Source organism: Meleagris gallopavo, chromosome 1 (assembly GCF_000146605.3).
Source record: "Meleagris gallopavo isolate NT-WF06-2002-E0010 breed Aviagen turkey brand Nicholas breeding stock chromosome 1, Turkey_5.1, whole genome shotgun sequence".
Taxonomy (NCBI): domain Eukaryota; kingdom Metazoa; phylum Chordata; class Aves; order Galliformes; family Phasianidae; genus Meleagris; species Meleagris gallopavo.
The window spans coordinates 170837029-170849967 of NC_015011.2; the positions used below are offsets into that span (position 1 = coordinate 170837029).

Below are 12939 nucleotides of genomic sequence, written 5' to 3' on the forward strand. Positions count from 1 at the left end.
CTGTGCTGTTTGGGGTATAGAGTTACTACCACTTTAATGGACACTACTAATATCAAGGCTCGGTGCAGCACAGAATTGAAGGAAAATGTCTTTCCCAAAAACCTCTCACCAAAAGGACCAAAGTGCTTGTCTTTCACTCCCAATTTAAGGGCTTTTATGCTGCTTTGATGTTTTAAATAGTATTAAGGAAAATGTGAGCCTAAACTAGGCAAAGCCCAGGCAAGCAGAGGTGACTGTCCTCTCTAGGGTGCAGACACATAGGGGTACAACACCTCTCAATCTATCTCCACAGTTGCCTATAGTCAGAACAGTAGGGAGATATCTTCTCCTTTTTTGTGGGCTCTGCTTTGCATAGTCTTGCAAACCTGGTTTAACTCCATTACATCAGCGAAGGGACAGTAACATAAAACTGAGTGTGAATGAGGTCAGATGGACACAGCTCTCAGCTAATGTGTAAAATGCACACTTGGTTTCATATCATTGATTTGATCCACCGTTCTGCAATTAACAATCAAACGTTTTTTTAAGAGCCTGACATCCAGACCCAATATTTCAAATCAGGAAGTAAAATAGTATCCAATCACATTAAGGAAATGGAGAGCATGAACTGAAACTTGATATCTAATTACATTATTAATATCCACGGTGCATATTCAGATTACAAAATTCTTGACTAAAGTAGTTTGCAAAAAAAGATCTCTGATTTCAGCTTCCTCAGAGGCTGATGGACAAGAGTCTTCATGCAAAAAGAAAGGTTTCACAAAGAATACGTATTCTGACAATGAACCAGGATCCTGCATGTGAAAAATTCACGATGAGCACTAGGTCCTCCAGTGCTCCAAAGGAGATAAAATAAATAGAGCTCAAAAAAAAAAAAAGAGGGGGAAACAATGAGCAAGATCTATCCTGTACTGTCTTGATACCCTCTGGAACATTTTACTGTGAATTGAAATCTCCCCTTATAGGCAGTGGAAGGATTGAAAAGTAAAGGATGGAGCCAAGCAGGAGATTCTCTCTGGAGTATCCTTCTACATGAGCCTTGTCCTAGAGGCAGTCACTAGGGAATTCCCACCCTCCTGAGGGCTTGATGCTGGTCATAACAACAACACTTCTGCCCGGAGTGCTGAGTCTTGGCTAAGGGGAGGCTCTCAAACACACAGCACTCACTTATTTCAAGCTGCAAAATGAGCAATGAAGAGGCACCACCACTTTGCATGGTGATCCTAGTAGGAGAGCATGCATCCGCATGGCAGCTGAGATCTTGACCCCATGTTCTCCTGCCTGATGAAGTTGTATACAAATGAGTGCACAAATGCAGCAGACTTTAGACTTCCTTGGATCAAGGAAAGAGGAGAGAGATTCTAGATGCTTTCTGGACAGCCAAGGAGTATTCACAAGCCAGAAAGACCTAGAGTGAAGGACTGTGGCTTCTGCTTCAAAGTTAGGTCACACAGGTAGGAAAAGAGAGTTCTGTTTCCTGAATATGGCTTTTATCCAATAAAGATCTAATGTAATATGCGTAAGCAGTCCAGGGACATTTGTTGATCATTGCCTTAATTGACTAAAGTGCAAGGATACTGTTCTAAGTATTGATTTTCTAATCAAATTTTACCCTGGTATTTACCCTCCATATGTTTATTCCTCTGTTGTGCAAGGACCACTAATGGCCCACAGGGATAGCATCTAATTCATAACTTTATTGCCTTGCTCCTTCTCCAAATATGTACAGAATGCATCACACTGTCATTGTCTCTCTCTGCCTCAGTGTCCCAAAACAAAAAACTGTGATGAAGACTTTGGAATTTTAGGGCCAGAGACAGCAGCAATTAGACCACTGAAGTCTCACTTGGTACAGAGAAGGCTCAGCATCTCTGTCCTGACAAGCTACTTCTGCTCCCTCTTACTCTGACATTTCCACAGCTCCTCCAGCTCCTTGACCTGAGAAGTGAGTCAGGGATTTGGTCCTAATGAACAAGGGGAAAAAAAGCATAAACATTTCAGAAGAATCTCATAATGCGAAAGGGAAAAATCTTGTTACAGTACGCTCCAAACAGCTCAGACTATTCAAGGTAATCACATTTATATTTATTAAATGAGGCAGCAGTCACAAAATGTCAGTGTTGCAGCCAAGACATAAACAAAGTTACCCGAGACATAGTCCAGAAGCAACAAAATGGTTTATGACACTTCCTGTTTTCAGAGTTCTCCTTTCTCATTCCTAATGATCCTTAATAAGAGAATGTACCAGCTTGCATGCACAGCCATCTCCAAGCTAGCTGCTCCATATGAATGCCTTTTTCAATAAAGTGAAGGAACATCAAGCAAGGTGGCATAGTAAAAATCAGTGACAAACTTCTTAGCTTAAAATGTAGTTAATTATACTCTAACATATCATCTTCATCTCCAGTAGGTTCTAAAATGTGTTTTTTTTTTCAGATGAAAATGACTTTTGTAAAATAGATATAAATTGATTTCCATTACTTATCCAATTATTTATTTAGTGAATCCATAGTAAAAGGAAGCAGGTATCACAGCGTGGATCTGAGGCAGTTGGAGGTTATGAGAAAGCAGGCTGTGGGAATTTTCTTCGTGCAGAAATGTAGACATTCTGAAAACAAGCCCTTTCAGAGCAAAAACAATCTAAACTGAGAGAACTATGCAAAGGGGTTTCCCTCAGTACTGGCTCAAGTGACAAGACAGCTGGAAGAAAGAATAAAACAAAAAGAATTTGGCTTATTTTCATCTGAAATATAGCAAAATATGGCACCTGAAAATATATCATAATTGCAAACGCAAGTATTCCAAGATCACTGAAAATAAGCACAGATCAATAGATTTTAAAAATAGGCACTAAGTCTTGTTGAATATGGATGTGATTCCAAACTTTAAACTGTGAAATCCTCTGAGCAAGGTTTTGACAATGGATCTGAAGTTGCCAATACATCAACATCACGCTTTAATGAATTTTTACACAAAGACTTGAAGAGTGTTTGCTTTGGGATTTTCATACAAATCACCACCAAGGATAAAATTACTAAATTTTAAGAAAATTGATTTGAAAAAGTCTGTAGTAGTAAAGAAAAAGGAAGGTTACTTCAGAACCTGGAATTTATCCTGTGCGATGGCTCTTTTAGTCAAAATTTAAACAGCAAAATCAGCATTCCTTCCATGGAGTGATAATGTGAGATGATCAGTGCATCAGAAGGCTGAAATTCACTAACAGAATCAGCATGATGTCGTTTAAATTGAACTTACAAACCATAAATAAATACCCCCCACCAAAACTGTACTCATAAGACCTTTAAAATGATACACAGATGTATAGAATAATGGATATTTTAATCAAGATGCCTTACTATTTTCTATGGTACTTTACATAACAAAACACTTCCCCTTTTAGGCTTCAACTGCTAATTTGTCTTCTTTTATTTTGATATGGCTTCCAAGAAAGGCAAAGCATTGTAGACCGGTTATCGGGTCTGTAATATGCTCTGATGGGCAAAGCATTTCTGCTGTCTTAGCCTCAGAGACATTTATTAATGGATGTGCTGATAATGCCTATTATGTGCCTGAGATAACCTCAAAAGAGCCAGCAAATACAGCTAGAGGTGAACAGCGTCTGTTCTTGCAAGGTTTTCTTGGCAATAAATTGGATTTTCAATGCAAATACATCACATTTTTGAAGAAAAAGCTATCAGATCTTTGAGGGTCTACTAGCTGTGGAAAGTGTTTGGGAAATAAGCAAAGGCATATGGTATGTCTTCAAAATCATATAATTCATCAAAGGGTAAAGAAATCAGCATCCCATTGAAACGCAGCCTTCTGGATCTTTTAGTTTTAATTCACGTGAAGAGAGGGAATGCAAGTTCTCAGTATTACACTCTCTGGTAAGCAGGATTGACAAAAATACAATCATGTAACTAAGATAATAAAAAAGAGGTGACCTTCTTCTATTTCCCTGATTAGTATTTAATCATATATTTCAAAAGAATATCTGAAAATGTAGATTTTCCTAGTACTATCACACTTTAAGATTCACAGCTCCAGTTAATGCTAGAGTATTTATTTGTAACAGAATGCATGCTTTTAAATGAAATTAGTCTTTTAAGCTTACTTCACTGCCAACTGCTATTTGTCCTGCAGGAAAACAGCTCCCTGAAGAAATGCAAATCATTCATGGATGCTAAGGGTTTGGGAACAATTGCTGTGCCATCTGAGTTCTCAAAATTGCAGTAAGTATATTATATAGCCTTAGCATCCTCCTTCCATATGGCTGCATGTGAAATAAGATGCTTAGGTGGGTCGCAATGTGACATAGGTTGAATACACATAATTGTATCTTAAGCTCAGCTACAAGCCCAAGGCCACCACCAGTTCAGTAAGGGATCAGACGGGGGAGTCAATTAAATTCTTTGAACGTTTTATTATCTGTGAGCTGAATGTCTTTAGCTGAGATGAGGCAAATGCCAATCTTCACAGATTATAAATACTGCACCGATGCACTGTTTCCAAGTTAAGCAATGAAAATTGTCTCACAGAAGACCTAAAACTAAAAGGAAAATAAACAGGTAATTGCAAGAGACACTGAAGAAAAAGCATTGATTCCGTAACTTTAACACTTGAGACACGTTATATAGGTCCACCTTTATAAAAGCTTTATGAGCAATTAAGTTAGAAAGAAACAAAGACAAAACTGGTAGCTTTTCTAGACATGAAAGTGTAAAATATTTTTGTGTTGTCAGACTGCATTTTTCACTGGAAAAGACTTTGCCCCAAAGCTTCTAATCAGCTTCTAATTGTTGCCCATTTCTTCACAATGAGCAAATTGACAGTATCTAAGACAGAAGAGGTGGCTTTCCTCTCTGCTGTGGCAAGCCAGTCTTAAACTACACTGATTTAGGGAGAGTTCTTTAGGAAATATCACGATGCTGTTTGTAAGAACACACAGTGGGGGTGAGCAGTTACACTAAGTGTTTATGCTATTCTTCTCGTCTTTCTAATACTTTGTGTTATTCCAGTGAGATGGACTGCAATGTGAGATACAAAGCCTCAGATCACAGAAAATTTGGGGATTTTTTTGCCTTCTATTGTCCTCTTCTTTCTCCTCCTAATTATCTTGTAACTCTTAAAGTCATTTGTAGTTCACTCTTATTTTAAAATATTGTTTATTCTTTTTTTATTCTCATTATTCTTGCAAATTGTATGATTTTCCTTCCCACTTTTAGGTATTTTAGATAGCATGCAAAACAAATATGAAATTGCAAATTCATATTTAGAATTAATATGCAAAACTAGATTAGGAGAATACTCTTTTCTTAACAAAAAAGCATTTCAGCTACTTCACAACAACAGTTATTGGATTTGGACTCTGTTCTGAGGTATGTGCAAACTCATGACTTAATGTAAGTTCTGTGGATCATAAAGCAGTAATGGAGGTAGAGGAGGGGACATATTATTGTTTCCCCAAGCAACAGTAACTTCACTATATAGAGTCTGTAGAAAAGCAATGGCAGCACAGATTATATTGAGTATATAAATAGATCATCTAAATGTAATTTGAAACAAAACATTAACTGCTTATATTTTCTGGAGCGAACAGTGTCTGATAGTTTGCAATTTGATATCTTATCACTCTTAGACTCCTCACGGATCTCTTCTTTGTTTACCAAAGGCATGGTACTTTGTTTAGTCTAAAATGTAAGCACAACTACAAAGACAAATGGTAGGGACTAATATGGAAGGAATTTCTAAAATAATAATTTTAAAAGCAGCATTTTTAAAAGATAAACTCAATTCTGTCATTAAGAAGGCCTACGGAAAAAAAGCCCTTGAAAGTAGAGCAACATTTCTGCCAGGTAAGTCACAGATGTACTTCAATCCTACACTGCACCACATTTAAACCTGCTGTCTTTTACTATTTATAGATATACTATTTATAGATTTACTATAAAGGAAAAGGAAGGAGTATATACAGCACTTACAGTGGAGTTTATAATATCAGTGAAAAAATAAGGTCCAAGATGGTTCAAATAAAGCCAGGATAGGTCTGCATTTGGAATTTCAACAGTGGATTTTGAGCTACATGTCACAGTTTCGAATGACCTGGTTTCCAGTAGTACCAAACATTCCAAATTGCACAAAAGCAGCATGTGTTCACCTCCATGAAAACAACTTCACGCCTAGCTGTGAGGGTACAGATTACTTTGTGTAGCCATTTTAAGAGGTTTTGCCTTAGTGCATGGCAGTTCACGAAATCAATATAAAACATCAAATGACCAAATAGGTTTTCTAAGCTAACATCTGGCTATGCATTTCCCTAAAAAATATTGCAGGTACTGGAACTAACCATAAAGCTGGAAAGATTTTGATACAGAAAGTAACAAAAAAAACAACAACACTGTTCATGGTTTCTAATATAGTAATGTCTAAAAGTCAGATTCTTCTCTTTGCTGCACACCTGTGTGCACATAATAAAAAAATACTTTCTACCCAAAATGGTCCAAATAATAGTCCAAAATTCAACCAATTGTTTTTGCATAAGAGAGGAAATGGCAGAGGTCTGTGAAACAAAAGAATCACAATATCACAGAATCATAGAACTATTCGGGTTGGAAGGAACCTTATATATCATTTAGTTCAAACCCACTTGTGGACAGGAACATCTTCCAGTAGATCAAATTGGCAAAGCTCCATGCACCTGGCCTTGAAGACCTCAAGGGATGGGGCAAGCCGCACAAGTACAGGCCACGTGCTCTGCTTTATCCCCTGCCATTGCATTAGAGGCAAAGAATGTTTAACGAAATCAACGGTTACCCAGCTGAAAACTGCTACAAAAATACATATATTCTGATGAAATATAATTGGACTCAAAATTCACTGCGACAAGTTGTCACTGAGGGTTTCTACACTGCTAAGTAAAAAGTGGACCAGAGTTGGTGAGCCTCTAGGCATTCCAATTGCTTAAGTGTTATCTTAATTCTTGACACTCTTCTCAGCAGCATCAATTTGCTTTCTTGCACGGCAATATTTGGAAGTAGTTCCCTTTGGGCACAACAACCTGTATAGATGATAAAACACCAGTTTGTCTCCTTCTGCACTGTTCTGTCATCTAAGGGTATCCTCAAAGGCCCAGATATTTCCAGATGCTCTCCAGGCCATGAAAGACATGTCCCCAGTAGATTCTGACATAATGCTCATGCTATGTCAGATACCTCGAGGGAAAAAATAATAATAATGAAAAAAAGAAAATAATTATTATGCCCTAGGACTACTATTTGAGTCCTCAGGAAATACAAAGCCAATCTGTTTTATTATGACACACTCCACTGTGAAGTGGCAGTCTGAATGTTAGCCAGATGGTACCATCAGTCCTGGGGATGGAGATCATTTCCTGGCCTTCTGAAATGCAAGATGTGCCATAACACTTGCCCTCAGGCAGACAATGGCCCTGGATCTGTTATATTTACTAGCAAAAATTTAATCAATGAATGTAATAACTTAGGATGACCAAAAAAGTATCTGGTGGTTGCCAACACAGCACGAAAACTCACACAAATATACAAAACAAATGTTTCCTTAGCTAAGAATCCTCATTTTTTAAGATGCAACTCAGTAAAACACTTGTGATATTGTATTATCTGTAGAAAAACCCTTCACACGCTACTGTTTTGATTCAGTCTGGCAACTTCTATGATCTTAATACTGTCACCCAGTTACTGATCATCCAATATATCCCTCAAAACAATGATCAAATAATTCCTTTGCTACCACTATTATTTACAAAGTTTATGAATTTAAAGCTTTAACCTATTTCCACCATGAGGTGCTATATTATCACAATAAACTATACTAATTGTTTACAAGATCTTCCCAACAAGGCATGCGTTTGCTGGTATTAAGAATTTCCTGAATGAAACGAGTGTTCTCCCCTTAGTGAAAGTAGGAGATGCTTAGCATTTCAGGATTAGTCTTGAGCTTCTCAATCCTTGCCTGATTCCTGGCAAAATCTGTCGTCTGGCCTATATACCACAAGTTCAGCTTGCCAATCACCACATGATCCTCCTACAAGTAAAACTCATTGCGAAAGATTTGTTGAAAGGTAGACATCTAAAAGCATATGGTCTAATGTGACCTAATTGTCTGTGTTCCCTTCACTGGCCATGAAGGGAATATGAAGTTCTACAGAGCAACCCATTTAAAACAGCACACGAAACCAGCTAGAACTGACTTCATTACTTCTAAATTGCACCTGCCCTTTATTCCAGACACAACCACACGAGTTGTCTAGCACTGAGTGAGGTGAATCCCACCACTACTTAATGTCATTCAACAGCTGTATCTGTTGGACTCAATCCATGAGCAGGTACTGCATGATTCTCACCATGCACAGAGCTTCTTTCTGCTGCTTCTCTTCTAGTTATGCGGCAAAACTGCACACATGCCATAATTTTTCAACTCTTTGAAGTGTTCTACTAAAAAGTATTAGTTCTGCAAATAAAAATCCTTTTGCTATTATTCTTAGACTACTACAGAACAACACAATACCCATTCTATCCATCTCCATTATTAATTTTTTTTTTTTTTTTTTGCATAGGAATTGGTCAGCAGCACAAATGCCAAACATCAGCATAAACTGCTGTTGATGCTCCAGCTCCCATAACAGACTCTGCTGTTGCTCACTTCCTGTGACAGGCCCTGTGGTCACTCCAACCCTTAGATCTAAAACAGAGAATCAACCTGTGCTGGTATGAGTTGCCCTCATATACAAGACAAAACAATGGCTGCAAAAATCAGCTCATTTGGTAAGAAAAGAATCTCCTACTAAGAAGGAGATGAAAGAAGAGGATGAGGAAGACTGCAGCAAAATAGAGCCATCACATGGCTGGAAGGAGAAAGAGGCAGAACTCATAAAGGAAGTCAGTACCTAGAACAACCTTCACATGTTACCATATCAGAATTAGATTCAGGTATACATTACTAACACCCCTAATGCTCCTAACACCACCACCACCACTCGCCCACACATGTACAAACATCAACAGTGAAATGGGAGACCTAGAGTCACTTTGCTCCTCTGCTGCCCTCTTCTTCCTACATGGTTTCCTGAGCCACCATTCTACACTTGCCTAAGGCTGAAATGGGGAAGTAGAGACAACATCCAGCAGAAGCTCTTCCTTGCTGCAGACAGGAATGAAGCAAGAGAGCAAGTATGAGAAGAAACTTGGTGAAATTTCCTTTCAGAAACAAAAACAGAGAGAAAAAAATGGCACCCCTGTTCCTATTTCCTGGTTCTCAGACACACTCACAGATTGATTTGGAAATGCAATTTTTTCTCTTCGTCCTTTACCTATATTTTCATGGGCGCTCTTCTAGAACAAAGGAGGTAAAGATGTTAAACTACTGAGACTTAGGAAGGAATTCGGTCTGTTTCATAGGCACCTCGTGGCATTTAACCTAGTATGTGAAAGGAAAGTAAACAACTATATTTTTTGTGAGGAATCAAATCTTTGCATCATGAACTCTGCATTACTGAAGAATCAGAGATCTAAGGGCTTACAGGCAAAAAGATTCTTATCTGAGCTGTCATCATAGTATGGCACTGACTAACTATAAGCGACTCAAGGTGAAGAAAATTTTGGCATAAAAGGGAGCTTTCAAGTGAAAGCCTTGGTACCCTAGATGTTAATGGCATTTGGTTAGGTGCTTCTTGATAGATAGAAACTTTGAACTTTGAGGAACTGCAAGCACCTAAATTTTTCTCTAGAGTCAAATCCCCTTGTACAGATTTCATACCATCTGAAATAGCAACTATCCTGCAATTGAAATAAGGTAGTATCTAAAATTAAAATAGAGAACAATGTGCTAGAAGGACAAGGAAGCTGAATAAGAGTAGAGTAGGAGAAGAAAGTGAGCAAAAAGGATGTAAGAAGAGAAAGACAGAATTAGGATGGAGTGGGAGAAAATGAGAACAATCAGAATTAAAAATAAACATCAGCCACTTTTCATGTTGAAGCTTGCAGCAAGCAAGCTAACTGGCATCTTACAGCTCTGCAAGAGTGTTATTAAAAGAGCATTTGAAGTTACAGTAATGTGTTTTATATGTTTCGTAATCACATTTGTTAATTGGAAGTTGCATGATTTCGTATGAACTACGGTCTAACACTTTACCACTAGATTCTAATTAGTAAATCTTGCTTGGGAATGAATGTGGGCTTACTTTCTGCTCAACAAAATTGTATCTACACTACTGGACGAATACCATTAGATCTGAATGCCAGACAAGACTGGCTTTATTAATTTTCACTTTCTCTAACATAAATATATGAACTTTTGAATTACCTCAAAATCCTAGTGGCATTCAGCTCCCCCCACTCCATACTTCTCCCTCAGCTCTCTTTCATTCTCAGCAGCAGAGAACTTCCTCCTGCTAACCCACAATAAACTCTGCTTGCAGCTGCCAAAACTTAAAATAAATCAGACAAAATTAAAATTAATAAAATAGGCAAGGATAATTGTTCATTTTGTTATGACCTAAATCCAACCTATTAAGGAAGAGTCTAAGACTCCCTTCTAGTTAAATTGACTGAAACATTCTGCAACAATGGAGAATAATAAAGCACAATTAGAAGTGAAAGTGACCTGGGGCTTTAAATACTCAAGAACCATGTTAACAAAACAAGAAGACCATTTAAAGGTCAGCAGCTTATAAACAATATCCTCAGAGCAATTTCTCAAGAGGAAAATCATTTCAGATGAATGTGCCACGTAGTTTATAAAAGAGAAGGCTTATTCCATCCTGAAGGAAGCCAAGCAAAATTAAATGCTTACCAGGAGTCTCTGGCAGCCATTGTTTCATGTCTCAGGTTCAGGAGGAGCTAATCTTATTCCAGCTGGCATTCAATGGGATTGTCTGGCAAGGAATATCTAATACCATGCTGATGGTATAATACAGTTTCCAAAAGCTTCTTTGGAGAGAAAATCTGGGCCATTATCCATGAGTTGTGCTGCACAGCAGGCAGTGAGCATCCAACACCTTCACTGCTGCAGAGCAAAAGGCAAGAGAAAACACTGAAACCTGCAGTTCTCTCTGAGCAGATCTCCCTTCTCACCCCTTCCTGGCTGCGCTTCTCTGGCACAGCCTCTTGTGAACACTCATCTCTCAGCACAGATCAGGATACTGTCAGCCTGCAAGTGTTCTGGCACCAGTGCAGGGGTCTTCAGCCCTCCTCTGTCTTGTGTGCACTGGTCTATGACTTGGGAAATTTGTATCTATGAGCGAAAGTATTGAAACCACTATAAAAACTTTGTATTGTTCTTTATATTTATGGACATGCTGCAAGCATAGTGAGAATAAAATAGAAAATAGTAAGGCCTTTATTTCTTTATTTCCTTTTTTTTTCTTTTTTTTTTCTCTCTTTCTTTCTTCATTTTTTTTCCCCATTTTGACCTCTGAAATATATTTTAGATAAATACTTCTCTGGTGAAGGATGAAGTAAACTGTCTTCTTTTCAGGTTTAAGGCCTAAAAATCTTGGTTTGCAAGGAAAGACTCAGAGGTAGTATTCCATTCAAGCTGGGTCTGCAGCAGAAAGCTAGAAATATAGATTATAGCCTAAAACCTCTGTGTGTAATTGACTGCAGGAAAGTAAGCCAATTCATGTGAAGATCCATCAGAAATCTTTTGAGAATGTATCGCCAGAAAACTAATTTTTGCCAGGCAGGAATATCAAATACAGTGATTCAACAGACTGCTTTGTATGCAGCAAAAACTACTAGGTTAGAAGTGCAAGATCCAGCAAGTTATTTTATATTATTTAAAACCACACCAGGGGGAAGAAAAAAAAGATTGTACATATTCTGCACTTCTTTATCCATCTGCTGCCTTTCTTCATTTTACAAGCTCATTGGCTATTTTATTTCCTCTGCCTTTCATTATTTTATGCAAAAAACACATCAACCCAATGACTTGAAGTTTGAACCCCACTGTGTTCAGGTTTGTTCAAGAATTAGCCAGAAGAATTCATCCTGTTGAGGCAAATGTGTGTGTGTGTCTTCCATGAAGTTCCATGTGGTTTTTTTTAAATCCAACTTACACTGTTACTGACTTTACCAGAAAATGAGTCTCCTCTCCATTTTTTGCCAGTACAGTTCATTTACAGCAGGCTGACCATGCACTCACTGTGCACAGACAGTGCATGCAGAGCCACAGGAGCAGCTGATCAAACACAACCAAACTAAATTCAACTCAGTACATTTTCCATTGCCTATAAAATAAATTTGTTTTTTACAGATTTTGTCTGGGTATCACTTCTGAGTTATTGCTATAAAAATAAGACAGGAAGCTGAGCAGATTCTCTTGTCTCAAAACTATAAAATCTCTCAGTAAATTTTATTCCGCAATAAAACCCTTAAAATGATAGTTGAAATCCTGGCTCCACTGGAGTTAATAGTAAAACTCCTTTTCACATCAGTCAACTGACTTCTGTGCTAATGAAAGCTCTTTAACTACACTAGGTATTCTACATAATGCCCTAATATAGTAAGGTGTTAAAAGTTAAATACTTGTTTTCCAGTCAAGATTTCATCTTTTTTTTTTTTTGCTAATATTACATTTAAAAAAAACACTAATTTTTTCCAGCAATAAAAGAAGGACCGTATAACAATTCCCATTAATACAAAACAGCAATTTAGGAAACTATTCTTGAAGAAAACTGTGGAGATGAAACTGCAGAGGAAATTTATGTAGGCAGAAAGAAATGGCCAAGACTGTTTTTAGTCTCTGCTGGAAGCTGGTGTCTCTAGGATCAAAGTAAATGCTAAAAGTATTTTTGGTCAAGATAGATTTGGTAAATTCATACAAAAACTAGGAGGAATTTGCAGTTTTCATCTATGCCTTATATTTTGATTTAGGTTGATTGGAGCATAGATAAAATAAATTAAA

At 37.7% G+C, this 12939-nt stretch overlaps 1 long non-coding RNA gene across 1 annotated transcript; it reads right to left on the reverse strand.

Annotated features, from left to right (window-relative positions):
* Window positions 1-4057: 4057 nt before the first annotated feature.
* On the reverse strand, window positions 4058-11324 carry LOC109365432. The gene is made up of 3 exons (XR_002111037.1): window positions 10828-11324; window positions 10339-10462; window positions 4058-4549 (listed from the first exon to the last, which is right to left on the reverse strand). It is a non-coding gene; the product is annotated as an uncharacterized LOC109365432 (long non-coding RNA).
* Between the last annotated feature and the right edge of the window lie 1615 nt (window positions 11325-12939).